Here is a 16587-nt window from a genome sequence, read left to right as displayed (position 1 = left end):
CTTGCACACACTATATTGCAAACAATTCGTACGCTTGCGAGTACTCATTAAAACACACATCAATAAGACCGCATTTAGACGGTGTTGCCCTAGCATCCGGAAGGTTGCACTTCAGTTGCACGCAATTTCCATAATAAGGATTGGCGTCTGGACGGCGTTGGCCTGATGTCCAGATGGTTGCAATTCTTCTCCATGTCTTGCCTTATCAAGGATAGCGTCTGGACGGTGTACACCTGAAGTCCGGACTGTTGCAGCTGTCTTCCCATATCTGTGTCTATGAAGGAAATCTTTTTACTTGTCGAACATTGACTGGCATCTGGATGATATTGCCAAGTCGTTCGGACAGATGCACTTGAAACGCTGGATTCTTCTTGAACTCTGAAGAGCATTCAAACATGTTGCTAAAACATCCAGACAGATGCAAGCTTGAATAGTAAACTCTGAAGGGCATTTGGACCCATGACTAAGCCATCCAAACAGAAGCTTGGGATCCGATTTCTTATAACTTGGAAACTGCATAGAATCTTCTTTTAACTTTGAGAAGCACATTTCTGAAACAAAGACTCTGAAATAAACGGTATCCTTAATCAAATGGCAACATTACATAAAAGTGATTTTGTCAAACATAATGTATCCAATCACAAACTAACAATATTTTATGATGTTTTTGGTTAGTCTTGGCGTTTTAGTGTTTTGCAGGTCATTGAGAGAAAATGACGATCTATGCTTTATCCATGTTACAAGATGGATGTTTTAGAATTTTGGTGATGTAGTCTTGAGTGTGTCAATAATAAAATAATCACTCGTGAAAATTGAAATTGACTTCTACAATAAACAACAAGTGTGTGCACAAAGTGTCAACAAAAATAACAATGCGGAAATTAAATGACACAGAAATTTTTGTTGACGAAGTGGAAACTCAATTAAGAGAAAAACCAGTCCGGGGCAGCCAAACCCAGGATATCCACTATTCAGAAGACAAAGCTAGATATAAGATAGTAACACTCATATATACCCGATGCTATGGTCATACCTTGCTCTCTAACGTGTAACTCAACACGAATGCTTCCCAACCAGGTCTCCTACCTGAAGGGGTCTTCAATGGAATCCTTTACCTTAGGGCCAACCCCTAAGATAGACTTTAGTTGTAGCGCAGCAACAGCACACTTGCAATGGCTTCAAAGGAAACTAAATTAGCTCAACAATCTTCAAAATAACTTATCTGAGCACTTATGGAATTCAATACCGAATTCTTGCAGTTCTCAATGCCCAGAGGCCTCTATTTATAGGCTAAGGTGCAGAATGGGTGACTGCTGTAATATGTACGGACGCCGTCCGGACGATGAACCTGGGCCGTCCGGATGAACAACAGTGCAACAGAATTTTTTGAGATTTTCGCTGAAAATCTTTCCTTTTTAAGAGCCGCGTCCGGACGGTGAGACACTGTCGTCCGGACAGTCGTACGTCCGCTGCAAGTAATTTCCTTATAAGGCTACGCGCGTCCGGACCATGGGGATAAGCATCCGAACGGCTGAACTTCAAACGCAATTTCCATATCTGCTATGCGCGCGTCCAGACCATGATAGGCAGTCGTCCGAACGGTTGAAGTCGAATCGGCAATTTCCTTAATTGATGAACACGCGTCCGGACCAATGCTGACTGTCGTCCGGACGGTGATATTTGAATTGCGATTCTTGCCTTATGTATGAGTGCGTCCAGACGAGAATCCACGTCGTCCGGACGGTTGAAGCAATCTTCCCTTAAATTGAACTCGGAAAGAATCTGAAGCTGATCGATCACTGAGAGGCTTACGGACGGGCTGCTGAGACGTCTGGACGGATGCAAGCTGGAACAGAATCTTCTCGATATAGTGGTGCGTCTGGACGGAGAGTCACGTCATCCTGACAGATGATGCTTGGTCTGTCGGGAGTCCGGACGGTATGGCACGTCGTCTAGATGGATGGAACAGTGGACAGATGGGCGTCCAGACGGGATGGCACGATCGTCCAGACGGCTGATAGGGACTCTGAAAACTTCTGTCATGAAAGCAGTGCAGAATCATCTGGAATACTTCTGAATAGTGAAATCCCTGTTTAAAAGCATCTTTACAAACAAGTGATTTTGTCCAAACACAGAATGAGGCCAATCACAAACTAACAACTCGCAATAGAATGAATCTTTGTAGGATAGATCTATGTGAAGGTGTTGAACCTCAAGGATTGTTGGTTTGGTTGTTAAGTTACTGAAATTAACTCTAATCTAAATCAGAAAATATTTTTTATTTTTTATTTGCAATTGAAACTAAATAGAAATGTAAACGTAAAAATAAGATAGTATGGAGAATTTATAAGGGATTGATTTCACTAGTGACCGCATAATAACGGTAAATTGCATTTAACATAGAAATTTCATTTACATAAATGATATGAATCGTGTGTGTTTCTCAAGCACCTAACAATGTCGTCAAGAAATTTCTTTTATTAAGAGATAAGAATAACCCATTTTAGTTAGTACGGATTGTCCACCTAAGCACTAAGATATGGTACGATCCGTCTTCCCTAGGCATGAATTACCAAATCTCTTAATTAGCATACACATAATCAAGGGAAAAGCATAACTCATCTTTCGGCAAGTAGGAATTGTTCTACCCAAATTAAACTAAGGTGTAGAGCAATTCATCATTCCTTAGCATGACCAATCAAACCCTCTTGATTTGGTGTACATTAAAACCGTTGTAAAACTATCCTTCAAACAATCACAAAAAATACAAAGGTTGAGTTCAATAAAAATCTATTTAAGACAAGATAAGAGGTTTATTAAAACTAAATATAAACATTTAAAGCATAATTTTAAGATTAAACAACCATCATTCATGTTCATAGAATTCCCAAGGAAAATACACTTACACCATTATTACTTGGAAAGGGCTACATCAATACCCTATGGATGATCTAGCAGCTCATGGAGGTGCTGGAAATCGCCTTTATGAAGGAGAAATCCATTCCAAGAAGCTCCTGGAACTTTGAAGCATTTTTCCCCTAAAACCTAGCTACTAATCTATTGATTTCTTCTATGTAATGTGCCTTGCTCTCAATGCACGAAAATAGGGTGTATTTGTAGACTACAAGAGTAACCCTAGTCCAATCTTTGGTCTACTAGAACTTCTAGTTCAAGTGGGAGAAGTAAAACTTCTTTCCTTTTCTGGTTCTGCCTTGCTGTCAGCTTTAGCCATGCGAATGCGCTTGAGCTCAGTTTGTGCTCGGGCCTAGTTGTTTTTGCGCTCGTGCGCAGGATGTGGATTGATGTGCTAGTCACACTCGACTGTTTTTGGGTAATGCGCTCGAGCTCATTAAGCTGGGTGCTGAGCTTGAGCCCAAGTAAGCTACGCTCGAGCCCTTTGCCTTACAGAATGCTGAATTTTTCTTTTGCTACTTTTAAAGCTTTAAGATCGAAGGATTACTTTTTTTTTTCCTTAAATTCATGAAAATGCTTAAAATACAAAAACAACACAAAACATCAAATTACAATGAAACTAAGAGGCTAACATATGCGAGTTAAAGGGGCAACATTCAGCTCTTATCAATAAGTAATGTTGGGATTGAGAAAACATAAAGGATTGTCACCAAATTAAAGAATGTCTTGGCTCAGTTATATCATCACTATGCTTCTAGTACTAAGAAGGGTGGAAGTGGAGCTAGGCCTGTTGATAAAGAGCAGAGTTGTACAAGTTCAACCTCAATGACTGTGGGTACTTCTAATCAAAATAAGAAAGATGCTTTAAGGGACTTCCATTCATTTTGGGCGTCCAAAAATTTGATGCAATATTGGATAGAAGATAGAACAGTATTTTGTGGAGGATGTTGAGACACCAAGTGAAAGCTTTGATATTTTAATGAGGTGGAAGGTAATTTCGGCAAAGTTTCTGGTCCTCTCCAAGATAGCATGAGATGCATTGCCAATTCTAATTACCATTGTTGCTTCTCAGTCAACATTTAGCACGGGAAGTTGCATGATAAATCCTTTTCAGAGTTCTTTGGTTCCAAAACCAGTGGAGGCTCTTATATGTACTTAGAATTGGTTGAGATCTTCTCCCATTAGAAAGCATGATGAGTCACACTTGCCTAGTGTTGAAGAAGAAGAGAGCTACGAGCTTGACTAAGATAATATTTGTTAATTTCATATTTGTTCATTGTTCCAATTATTTGATTGATTTGATTTTTAATTACTAATTCTTTAAAAATTTCCTATGGTATAAATTGTGTCTAATTCCATCACATTTGACGCAAATTAAGGCTTGAGGGATGGACTTTGTCAAGTGATGTTTCGTTGATAGTATTTAGTAATTTTGTTTTGCATCGTATTATTTTCTTACTTGATATTTAGTTGTTTGTGGTCTTTTACTCTTTTTTGATTGATCACTATGTCTCATGTTGGTGGTGGCTTGTGGAAATTTGGAATGGTTGTTGGCTACTTGGCTTTTGATTTACTTGTTTTGATTGTGACTTTGTGTAACCGTGTTGCCCTTTATGGGCTAATTACTGTTTTGAGACTACTTGTGTTGTATTAAGTTTTATAACTATTTACGAAGATCTTTGATATTGGCTTGAAATGAATATTTTAGTTTAGCCTAGAGTACATCTATAATGAACAACATCTTGGTAATGTTGAAAACTTATGCTACCAGGTATGATGGTATTTTATCTGCATAATGGTTAACTTTGGTAGGATTTGGTGCTAGCTTATGAATATTTCTCTTCCATTTCATCATCTTTTTTGTTTGTGATAATTCATTGGAAGATCAACTTCTTATTATGTGGAATGTAGGGGCAAATTCCCATTGTCACATAGAGGTAGAAACAGTGACTTCATCTAATGGTCAATGAAAAATCGCCACATTAAAAGAGGAGAAAAATTTGAAGACATGTTGATATTTGCATTCAAGTTGCGAAAAATCGCCTCCAGTGCTAAATGGACTTGGCCTCAATAGGCTTAAATGTACCAAATGGGGTGGGCTAATCTATTGTCAAATCCAATGTAAAATTATGTCCAATAAACACTTGTTTAGCCTAAAAAAAATCCATTTTTGTCCAAACATAACCTATTTTGTCCCATAAAAAAGTCTTGGCTCTCACGGTAACTAATTAATCAACTGACATATAACTAAGTTAATTGAAATAGTCAGAAATTGTTACTATCGGTATGATATTGGTTAATTAAACGAATGAACCGACTTTTGCTGTACGGTGGGCAAAAATGCCCCTACCATCACTGATTTAACTAATTCTCTACCACATATCGGACAAGTGTGAAATGAAGGCTGAAATTTGGCTAGGGCTTTTAAGCCCTACCCTTTGTGTTCTATGTTTTTGACTAGGGATGTAATCGAGCCGAGTCGAGTCGAGTTTTAAGATTTCAAAACTGGCTCGTTTATGAGTCGAGCTTGAATTCGAACCGAGCTAAAAAATGCGTGTTCAAACTCATCTCATTTAAAACTTGGGCGAGCTCAAGCTTCATTCAGAATGACATTCAAGCCGAGCCGGGTTACTTGACAAGCTCGACTCAACTAAAGCTCGAGGTAGGCTATTAAATTTTTCAATCTATGATCAAAGCGGAGTTTAAGCCCGAGTTTGTGAACAACCTCCATACTAATTATTAATAACTTCATATGTTAGTTTAACATACTAAATACTATTATCAAAGTCTTATAATTAATATGTAATACAATATTTACGAAGCTAGTATACTATATGCTTATTTATATATATACAAAAAATATCGAGTAACATATAGTCAATTACATATACTTAGTATATGTTAATTAACTAGATAATATGTTAGTTTATGAACTAACTAGTTAGTATGTTAACTAATACACACACACATATATATATATATATATCATATATTACTTAATTACAAATATATATGCTTAAATTTATATAACTCAGTTTTAGTAATATATAAGAGATATGAACGATCTAACGAGTTGTGCTAACAAGCGGGGAGAGCGATCCAGTCGAGCTTTAAATGAGCTGAGCTCGCGAGCCCTTATCGAGTTTTGTCGAGCGAGTCAGGTATGTATCACTTACTACTCGAGGGGGTTTCTACAATAACGAGCGAGTTTCTACAGTATCGAGCTCGAGTTTGGATCGGGCTAATCCGAGCGGGTTGTCGAACGGACTGGTTTATTTACGTCCCTATTTTTGACGTATCTAAGTTGCATGCAGGGAAGTTTGTGTTTGTAGGGTATATGTCTCATTCGAACAGTATTCAAAATTTAATTTTGCATGGCTTCATACGTGGCTCACTTGAACTATGTGCAGACGTGTTATCTTGTTCGAAGGGGTTGTCTCATTTGAACACGGTTTTGTTAGTTTTTATGTTGGTTGCATTCTATTGGACAAAATCACTATCATGTACTGTTGTTGATTTCACAGGGATGCCGTATCAGTTCAGAGTCTTCAAATATTCAAAGTTTATTTCTCTGATATGGAAAGGGCCTTATTATGACAAGATCAGTGTCACAAGCACAAAGAAGGAATTTTTGGACTCCAAGAAGACTCTGCAAAGTCTACAGCTCAGCAAAAGTCGGATCCCGAGTTTATCGTCCGAACGGCCTAGTGAAATGCCTAGACACTCATCAGTCAATAACATAAACAATGATGCTTTTAATCAGGGGTTCAGTCAGTTTTCAGAAGTCTTCTTCAGAGATATGTTTCTAGAAGATTCTGCACAGATTCCAAGTCAAGAAATCAGATCCCTTGCATCCGTCCGAACAACGTGATATTTCGTCCGGACACTAAACTATCCAAGCATCATCCATCTGAACGACGAGAACTTTTTGTTCGGACCTTCCCCTATGTCGAGAAGCTTCGAACTGCTCCAGCTTGCATCCGTCCGGACGTTTTAGCAGCACGTCCGAACGCCACTCAGTGTTCGATCAGCTATGGGATTTCTTTCAAAAACACAGATATAGGAAGGCAGCTGCAATCTTCCGGACTTTGTGGATTCCCGTCCGGACGCGCTCATCCATAAGGTAAGTCGAGCATTGAAAATTCAAACGTCCAATCGTTAGTCCTCATGGTCTGGACGCATAAGCTTCATATATGGAAATTGCGTGCATCATATTCACCGTCTGGATGGCAAATCCTATGGTTCGGACATGTGAAGCCTTGATATGAAAATTGTATGCAGCTAAAGTGCAACTGTCTGGATGATAGGGCAACACCGTCCAGACGCAGCTCAATTCAGGAAAGAATTTCTACGAAATTTGGAAAGCCAATCGCACAGTTGTTCGTCCGAACTCCTTATGTCTACAGTCCGGAAGGCGCCTAGGTATTTGAAGCCAGACACTCATTTGAACCTACAGCCTATAAATAAAGGTCCCTAGGCTTGAGAATGGTAAGAATTCGGTATTGAATTCTGTAGTGCTCAGAGAGTTATATTTTAGAGTTATTGTGCTGATCTAGTCTCTCTCAAGCCGTTGCCGTTGCTGTACTGAACTGAAGTCTATCTAAGGGGTTGGCCCTAAGGTAAAGGATTCCATTGAAGACCCCTTCAAGTATGTGACTTGGATGGGAGGCGTTCTTGTTGGGTTACACGTTAGAGTTCAAGGTACAACCACTGCATAAGGGTATGTGAATGCTACTGCTTTGTAACTAGCTTTGTCTTCTGAATAGTGGATATCCTGCGTTTGGCTACCCCGGAGTGGTTTTTCTCTTAATTGAGTTTCCACTTCGTCAGCAAAATATTTGTCTCCTTTAAATTCCCCATTTAATATTTTGTTGCACACTATTCACACACAGTTAATTAGAAGTCATTTATTTTTTCAATTGGTATTAGAGCGGGTACACTCTGTTTAAAGGATTTATTTCCTGAGTGTGATCCTTATCTTTTGTGACTTCTATTTTTTTTATTACACCTTTTATCATGAATTCTTCTCAGTTATTTAATGAGGATTCTGATATTAAGCTCTTTAAGGTTTTTAATAAATTGAACAATGTTCAACATTCTAAAGTTTCTCATAAAGAGTTTAAAAAGGTAAAGCAAGAAAAAGAGTCTTTGATTGTTCAATTATCTGAATCACATGCTTTGATTGACTCTTTGAAATCTAAGAATACCGCGCTATTTGACATTATTGATTCACTTGAGAATAAATTGGAAAAATTCTCTAGTGATAATTTAAAGAGCATGCTTTGTATTCATTCAGGTATTTCAACAAGCCTCATTTAATTGTTGATAATTTGAGTGCTTCTACTTCACATGCTTCTGATTCTGAATTAGAATCTATTGTTATTAAGCTTGTGATAATAGACATTGCTTGTTTGGATAATTATGAAAATTCTTGCTTGAATAATTGTGTGAAGCCAAAATCCAAAGATACAGGTACACAAGCTCATGGTAAGTTTGTCCCTACTTGTCATAATTGTGGGAAGATTGGTCATATTAGGCCAAATTGTTATTTGTTGAGATCCCACAGGCCTTGGATTAAGCAGGATGCTCTAAGGAAAAGTGAAATTGAAGATTCTTCCTCATCAAAATATATCCCTCCGCATAGGAGACATATAAAAGGTAAGGGCAATATTGGTTGTAATAATGCTAACCATATTTCTGCGGAGAAAGTCAAGCAGCATTCCAACAAAAGAAGCCTGCTCACATGTCATCACTGCGGCATCACCGGTCACATCCAGCAAAAGAGCAAGGATTTCTGTTATGTTGTTGTTTCAGGTTCTGCGGAATTTTGCGAAGTCAATTGATCAAACCAACACAGAAGGCATTACCTAGAGAAGTTCAATAGAGGAAATTTATTTTTTTTTCACCAAAAAATATTTTTGGTCCAATCTTGTAAGTTTTAATTTTTACTTTTTTTTTTTTTTTGTATCTTTGTTTCATTGTATGCATTCGTGATTAGACTTGATTTTTCTCTTATTTATTTTGTTTGTGCTATTTTTCTTTTAATCTTCAAAATAAAAATAAAAAATAAAAGAATAAAAAATAATAAGAGAAAAGAGAAGACTTTGCTAGTGTGGGTCTACATAACTATCTAAGGGGCAAAATCAAGGCGAATTCTGGCAAGGGAGATCTTGGGATTTAAGTGTGTCCGGTGTGACCCCCCTCACCTTCCTGGGAACTTACCTAGATTGCACCTTGGAGAATTTTGTTTACCCTACTTGCAATTTCTTTTCTCTATCTTGTCTATTTTTTTTTTTTCCTTCTTTTTTTCTATCTTGTTTCTTTTGTGGTTAAATTTTGTTTGGAATTCTGTGTATACTTGGTCAGAGATCCTTGAACTTAGAATTGTTACACTTAGATCCCGATATAGATAGGGTGTTTAGGAAAAAGCGTAAAACAACTGTCCGAGCAAAAGTTGAGCGACGAACAACTTCTGAGATGGGAGACAACATGGCAGGAAATCCCAATGTAAATGTGGAGCAGCCCAGAGCAGAAAATGTGGACTACACTAGATCACTCAAGGATTTATTTGCACCCGTTGCGACAAACTCTGCGTCATGTATAGTTTTCCCACCCACTTCGATCTGAAACCGCATGTGATGCAACTCTTGCCCTCATTCCATGGCTTGGACCTCGAAAATCCTTACAATCATGTGAAAAAATTCAAAGATATCTATGCTACTTTCAAATTTCAAAACTTTTATGAGGAATCTGTGCATCTTAGACTTTTTCCATTCTCTCTTCATGATAGAGCCAAGGCATGGCTGGATTCAAGTATGCCTGGGTCTATCACATCTTGGGATAACTTGTTAACCAAGTTTTACAACAAATTTTTCCCAATGTCAAAGGTGAACGAATGTAGAAAGGAAATAAGTTCTTTTTCGCAAGAGGAGGATGAGAAATTTTCTGAAAGTTGGGAAAGGTTTAAAGATATGTTGATTAAGTGCCCTCCACATGGATACGAGAAATGGAGACTCGTACAGTTCTTTTACCAAGGATTGACTCAATCCAACCGTAGCATGATTGAGTGAATGAATGGAGGCGCATTTCTAAATTTGACTGGAGAAGAAGCATATCGGACCTTAGATCAGTTGTCCGACAACTCCCAGCAGTGGGATTTATCGAGCTGTCGAGACAAATCTGCTCATATCCAAAAGAAGGGAGGCATCTATGAGGTGAAGGAAGATATGGAGCTAAAGATGAAGTTAGATTCCCTCACTAAGAAGGTCGATGCGCTTGTCATTGGGAAATCCATTAATGCTATGAACCCATTTCACATGGATTACTGTTCCATTTGTGCCAGTCTCATTCACTCGGTACAGACTTGTCCTTCTTTGCCAACCTTCGTCGAGTCATCACTGGAACAAGTCAATGCTTTCAATGACTTTAGGAAGCAATCCAATGGACCATTCTCTGAGACTTACAATCTTGGGTGGAAAAGCCATCCAAATATTTCGTGGAAGCAGAACCAATCAATGAATCAAGGGGGACCCTCTCATCAAGCCCATAATCAATACCCCCTGGATTCTATCAATCGGTTCAGGGTCGCCAAGCGCTACCAGCACCAGCATACCAAGTCCCTACTCAAGCCCCACCCTCTTCTTCACATTCCACATTAAAGGACTCTCGCAAAGCCTTCATGCAGTTTACAAACCAAACTATCAGTGAAGTGAAGAATGCCACCATGGTGAACTCTCAAGCAATTGCCAAGATGGAAGTTCAGCTTGGGCAAATGGCAAATGGCAAATCAATTGGGTGAGAGAGAGAAGGGGAAGCTTCCTAGCCAGCTCGTGCCAAATCCAAGGTGGCAGTTTCAAGGGGGAAGTTCATCCAATGTTGTGCAAGAGTAAGAGCATGTTCAAGCCATTGTCTCGCTTAGGTCAGGGAGACAAGTGGACAACCAAATGGTTCTTCCTGAAGAGAACCCTGTTGCACAACAAGAGCAAGGAAGTGGCAGCACAAAGGAGAAAGATGCGGAGCCATCTACAGCCACTGTTGAGATCCCTCCTAGCTTGTTTATACCTAAGGCGCCTTACCCTGACAGATTACTTGCGCCCAAGAAAGCAGGGAAGTTCGAGGACATTCTAGAGGTATTCAAGCAAGTGCAGATCAACATCCCATTTTTGGATGCCATCCAGCAGGTTCCGTATTATGCCAAGTTCTTGAAGGACTTGATTACCGTTAAGAGGAAGACTAATGTCACCAAAAAGGTATTTTTGACCAAGCACGTCAGTTCGATCCTGCAATACAAGCTGCCCATCAAGCACAAAGACCCTGGATGTCCAACCATCTCTTGCATGATATGAGTTAGTCGCATAGAGAAGGCTCTACTAGATCTTGGAGCAAGTGTCAACCTCCTGCCTTATTCGGTTGACCAATAATTGGGGTTGGGAGAATTAAAGCCTACCTCTATGACGCTCCAATTGGCTGATTGGTCAGTGAAGGTACCACGGGGAATCATCGAGGATGTTTTGATTAAGGTGGATAAATTCTATTTCCCCGTGGATTTTATAGTGCTAGACATAGAGCCGGTCCAGAATGTAGGGATTCAAATACCGGTGATTCTAGGGCGACCCTTCTTAGCTACGGCTAATGCTCTCATAAATTGTAGAACAGGGGCCATGAAGATCTCTTTTGGCAACATGACAGTAGAGCTGAACATCTTTGACATCAGCAAACAGCCATCAGAGACTACTAAGATTGGAAGTGCATGCTTGATTAAGGAGATCATCGAAGATACTATTGATGAAACAAGCATTGAGGACCCCCTGGAAGCATGCTTTGATCAATTCGGAGAAGATTTGGATTTGGATAAGCTACTTGAGCAAGCGGATACTATGTTAGAACTTGCTTCTCTTGAGAACAGTAAGGAAAAGGAGGTAGAACTTTCTTAGCCTCCCAAGAAGGAACTTAAGCCATTGCCTGACAGTCTTAAGTATAAGTTCCTAGGTCTAGCCGAATCTTTGCCAGTGATTATAGCTTTAGACTTAGTTGATACTCAAGAAGAAAAATTACTTGACATTTTAAGAGAGCACAAGGAGGCTATTGGCTGGACCATTGAAGATATCCAAGGAATCAGCCCTTTGGTGGTTATGCATAAGATACACTTGGAGGAGGGTGCCAAACCATCGAGGGAGCCACAAAGAAGGCTTAACCCAGCTATGCAAGAAGTTGTGAAGGCCAAAGTGATCAAGTTATTGGACGCAGGAATCATATATCCAATTTCTGATAGCAAACGGGTGAGCCAATTCATGTTGTGCCGAAGCGGGCTGGATTGACGGTAGTGGAGAACAAAGACGGCGAGTTAGTGCCAACTCGTGTTCAATCATGATGGAGAGTGTGTATCAACTACCGCAAATTGAATGCCGCCACCAGGAAGGATCATTTTTCCCATCCTTTCATCGATCAAATGGTGGAACGCTTGGCAGGGCATGCATATTACTGTTTCTTGGATGGATATTCTAGATACAACCAGGTACCTGTGGACCCCGAAGATCAGGAGAAGACAACTTTCACCTGCCCTTTTGGCACGTTCGCCTATCGTCGCATGCCCTTTGGGTTATGCAATGCACCAGCTACTTTTCAGCGGTGCATGGTCAGCATCTTATCCGATATGGTAGAACAATTTCTAGAAATCTTCATGGATGACTTCTCCATCCATGGTTCATCTTTTGAGGAATGTCTGCACCGCCTCATGTTGGTCCTAGTACGGTGTCAAGAGAAAAACCTGGTGCTAAATTGGGAGAAATACCATTTTATGGTAAAGCAAGGGATTGTGCTTGGCCACGTCATTTCTCATCGTGGGATCGAGGTGGACAAAGCAAAGATAGATCTGATATCCAACCTTCCACCTCCACGTACTGTCAAAGAGGTTCGTTCTTTCCTGGGCCATGCAGGATTCTATCGGCGATTCATCAAGGATTTCAGCAAAATCGCCAAGCTCTTATGCAAATTATTGGTAAAGGAGAAACCGTTTATATTTGATGAGGACTGCAAGAAGGCATTTGGGTCTCTGAAGAAGATTCTGACGTCCGCACCCATCATCAAGCCACCTTGCTGGGGTGCACCATTTGAGGTCATGTGCGACTCTTCGAACTATGCCATTAGAGCTGTTTTGGGGTAGCGTATAGACAAACTTCCCCATGTAATCTATTATGCGAGTCGGACTCTTAACGACGCTCAACTCAACCATTCAACCACGGAGAAGGAGTTGTTGGCAGTCATGTTTGCTTTGGATAAGTTTCGATCATACCTGCTGGGTTCCAAAGTATTGTCTACTCGAATCATGCAGCCTTGAAGTATCTTTTCTCCAAAAAAGATGCCAAATATTTTCCCATCCAGTGGATTCTACTACTGCAAGAGTTCGACATTGAAATTCAGGATAAGAAGGGTTCTGAAAATGTGGTAGCCGACCATCTCTCTAGATTGACTGTTGAGGAGGCCACCCCGATCTCTGAAACCTTCCCTGATGAGCAATTGATGGACATTACTCATACCCCTTCACCATGGTTTGCCTATATAGTCAACTATCTTGTCACAGGCCACATGCCTTTACATTGGGGACGACAAGATAAGTCCAAGTTTATGGCCATGGTGAAATATTTTTTCTGGGGCGATCCTTACCTTTTTAAGTATTGTCTTGATCAGATCATTATGAGATGTATCCCTGAACATGACCAAGCTAATGTCATCTCCTTTTGCCATGATCATGCTTGTGGAGGCCATTTTAGTACAAAGAAGACCGCTGCAAAGATTTTGCAATGTGGATTTTATTGGCCAACCTTGTTCTGTGACTCTCATACCTAATGTGCCTCTTGTGAGCGTTGCCAGAAGCTAGGGAGTATTTCTAGAAGGAATATGATTCCTCTCAACCCCATTCTGATTGTTGAGATTTTTTAAGTGTAGGGCATCGATTTTATGGGACCATTCCCAAACTCCTATGGCTATCTTTATATCCTTGTGGATGTGGACTATGTGTCCAAATGGGTAGAAGCTGCTGCTTGCAAGACCAATTGACGGCGTCAACAAGACCGTTCAAGACCTTTGGGCACATTTAAGGTCCTAACCCAAAGCAGCATGTATCCACGTGATTGTAGGCTTGTTTTTGGGCGTGGACAGCAAGCCTAGACTAATAAGGGTGTTTTCCTATTTCAGCCATTAGACAGCTTAATCATAGGCGTAATAAGGTAGGGTTCTCATGATTATTTAAACGCTGTTGTAACTGGAGAAGAGCAGAGAATAATGAATAAAATTGATGCGTTTATCCCTGAGGTGAGACACCTCTTTCCCCAATGAGACGTTGGGTTTTGTATTCTTATAGTTTGAAGTGAGTTTGATTAGCTAAAAGTGGAAGTTCGCTGAAAATCCAGCCTCTGTTTTCATTTGTTGCGTCACCAATGACCATAGAGTAGTGGTTCAGTTTTTTAAGGATAATATCTTTGCTCATTTTGGTACTCCCCGAGCAATCATAAGTGATGGTGGTAAGCATTTTTACAGCAAGATCTTTGAGCAATTGATGAAGAAATATTTCATCACACACAAGGTTGTAACCCCATATCACCCTCAGACCAGTGGACAAGTGGAGGTATCTACTAGGGAGATCAAAAGAATTTTGGAAAAGATAGTAAATCTTCACAGAAAGATTGGTCTTTCCGCTTGAATGATGCACTATGGGCATACCGCACAGCCTTCAAGACCCCGATTGGCATGTCCCCATATCGGCTTATCTATGGCAAGGCTTGTCATCTTCCGATGGAGCTGGAGCATCAGGCTTATTGGGCCATCAAGCAGTTGAACTTCGATCTACCAAAGGAAGCTCCAAATCAATGAATTAAAGGAACTGAGGAATGATGCTTATGACTGTGCGAGGTTTTACAAGGAATGAATGAAGAGGGCCCATGACCAAAATATTCTGAGACGATCTTTTGAGCCTGGTCAGAAAGTCCTTCTCTACAATTCACGGTTGCATCTCTTCCTAGGTAAACTCTGATCTCGATGGACAGGCCCATTTATTGTTCGCTCTGTTTCTTCTTATGGGGCCATTGAGATCGAGGATCCTACGAATGGTACGACTTTCAAGGTCAATGGGCAAAGGCTAAAACCATTCCTGGAGTTGAAGAGTCCGAAGATTGAGACGACTCTTTTGGAGGACCCGAGCTATTCCGAGTAAATGTTGTCTCTAGAGGAAAGTCTGACTGAAAACTTAAAACTTAGCACTTGTAGGAGGCAACCCTCATTATTTTCCTTGTCTCTTGATTGTTTGTTTGTTTTGTTTTTATTATGTTTTTCAGGATAAGTGTCTGCCATTCAAGTTTGGGGAAGCATTGTTACACTTGACTTGCGTCACCCAAATTGGTATTGTATTTCTCGTCACATTGGAGACAATGTGTCTTCTTAGTTTGGGGGTGAGGTAGACATTTTTGTCTCTTTTTGTTATTTGTTCTTTCTTTTTTTTAAAAAAAAAAAAAAAAAAAAAAAAAAAAAAAAAAAAAAAAAAAAAATTGCTATGTTGTTGATTGAGCATGATTACATCTTACTATGGTTTGCTTAGCATTCTGAACGTTGCATATCATTAGAAATTTGAATCTGTTGACTCATCTGCTGGATTAGAGATACCTCACTTGTTTTAATTGAAATTCACAAGCACTTTTGTATTGGTTATGTGGGATATGAAATTTGAATTGAGGAATGTGTATCATAAGATTTGTAGGATGACTTGTTGATGAAACCTTGGCTGTTTATGAAAATTAAAAAAAAAAATTAAAAATTAAAAATTAAAAAAAAAAAAAAAATCATCTGTTTGAGTTCTCATTGAGTAACCGGGCCTCTTTCCTCACTAAGCATTGAGTGTTCGTGTAAAAAGATGCGGAATTTAAATTTAAGTGGTTGTATGGCTAGTTTGGCTTCGTAACCTTTTTAACTTGAGTAATTAAACCCTTAGGGATGTTTCTACATCTAGTGCCCTAAAATCATCTGGTTTTGGAGTCACTGACCCAATACTCGTTACATAGATAAATTAGAAAGCTTAAGGGAGTCAAGAATTGCACAGTCTACAAAAAAAAAAAAAAAAAAAAAAAAAAAAAAAAAAAAAAATCACATTTTAATTTAAGCCTTGGTTGTTTTCATATGATAAAATTATTATGAATTTTGGGGTACACAAACTTTGAGAAAAATTGAAACCTCATGAGTCTATGTTAAATCTCACTTTGCACTTATTGAAGCATGTGTTGTCTCAATTTCTCAGCTATGAGTTAACTGATTTGTGATGTCTGATGTGATTGTGATGTTCACCTTGTTAAGCCTACTCATGATATAAGAACCATGTGTTTGTATGAAAGTTTTTGTTTTGAACTTTAAAGTGTCTGTGGGTATCATTTCTGGCAAACCCTCACGAGACTTCACTCGTCCTGTAGGGAGTCCTAAGGGTTTAAAAGGCTTGTTGCATACGCTAAATGCAATCGTCTCTTCCAAGAAAGCAGATTTATGTTTTATACTTTGATTTGATTTGATTTTATCTTATTTTATTTTATTTTTTATTTTGTTTTGCTGAAGGACTAGCAAAATGTAAGTTTAGGGGTATTTGATGAGTGCCAAATATTGTATATTTGGACCCCTTAATTTGCATTTGTTAAACCT

The 16587-nt window shown here is 39.3% G+C and overlaps 1 pseudogene; it reads left to right on the top strand.

Moving 5' to 3' along the window:
• The window catches only part of LOC133871526 (uncharacterized), an 83334-nt pseudogene extending 69576 nt beyond the window's left edge, over positions 1-13758 (top strand).
• The last annotated feature ends 2829 nt before the right edge of the window (positions 13759-16587 follow it).

The sequence above is a fragment of the Alnus glutinosa genome, chromosome 6 (assembly GCF_958979055.1).
Source record: "Alnus glutinosa chromosome 6, dhAlnGlut1.1, whole genome shotgun sequence".
Classification (NCBI taxonomy): Eukaryota; Viridiplantae; Streptophyta; class Magnoliopsida; order Fagales; family Betulaceae; genus Alnus; species Alnus glutinosa.
The sequence above is the reverse complement of the archived record's forward strand: the minus strand, read 5'-3'. Positions and strand labels throughout refer to the sequence as shown.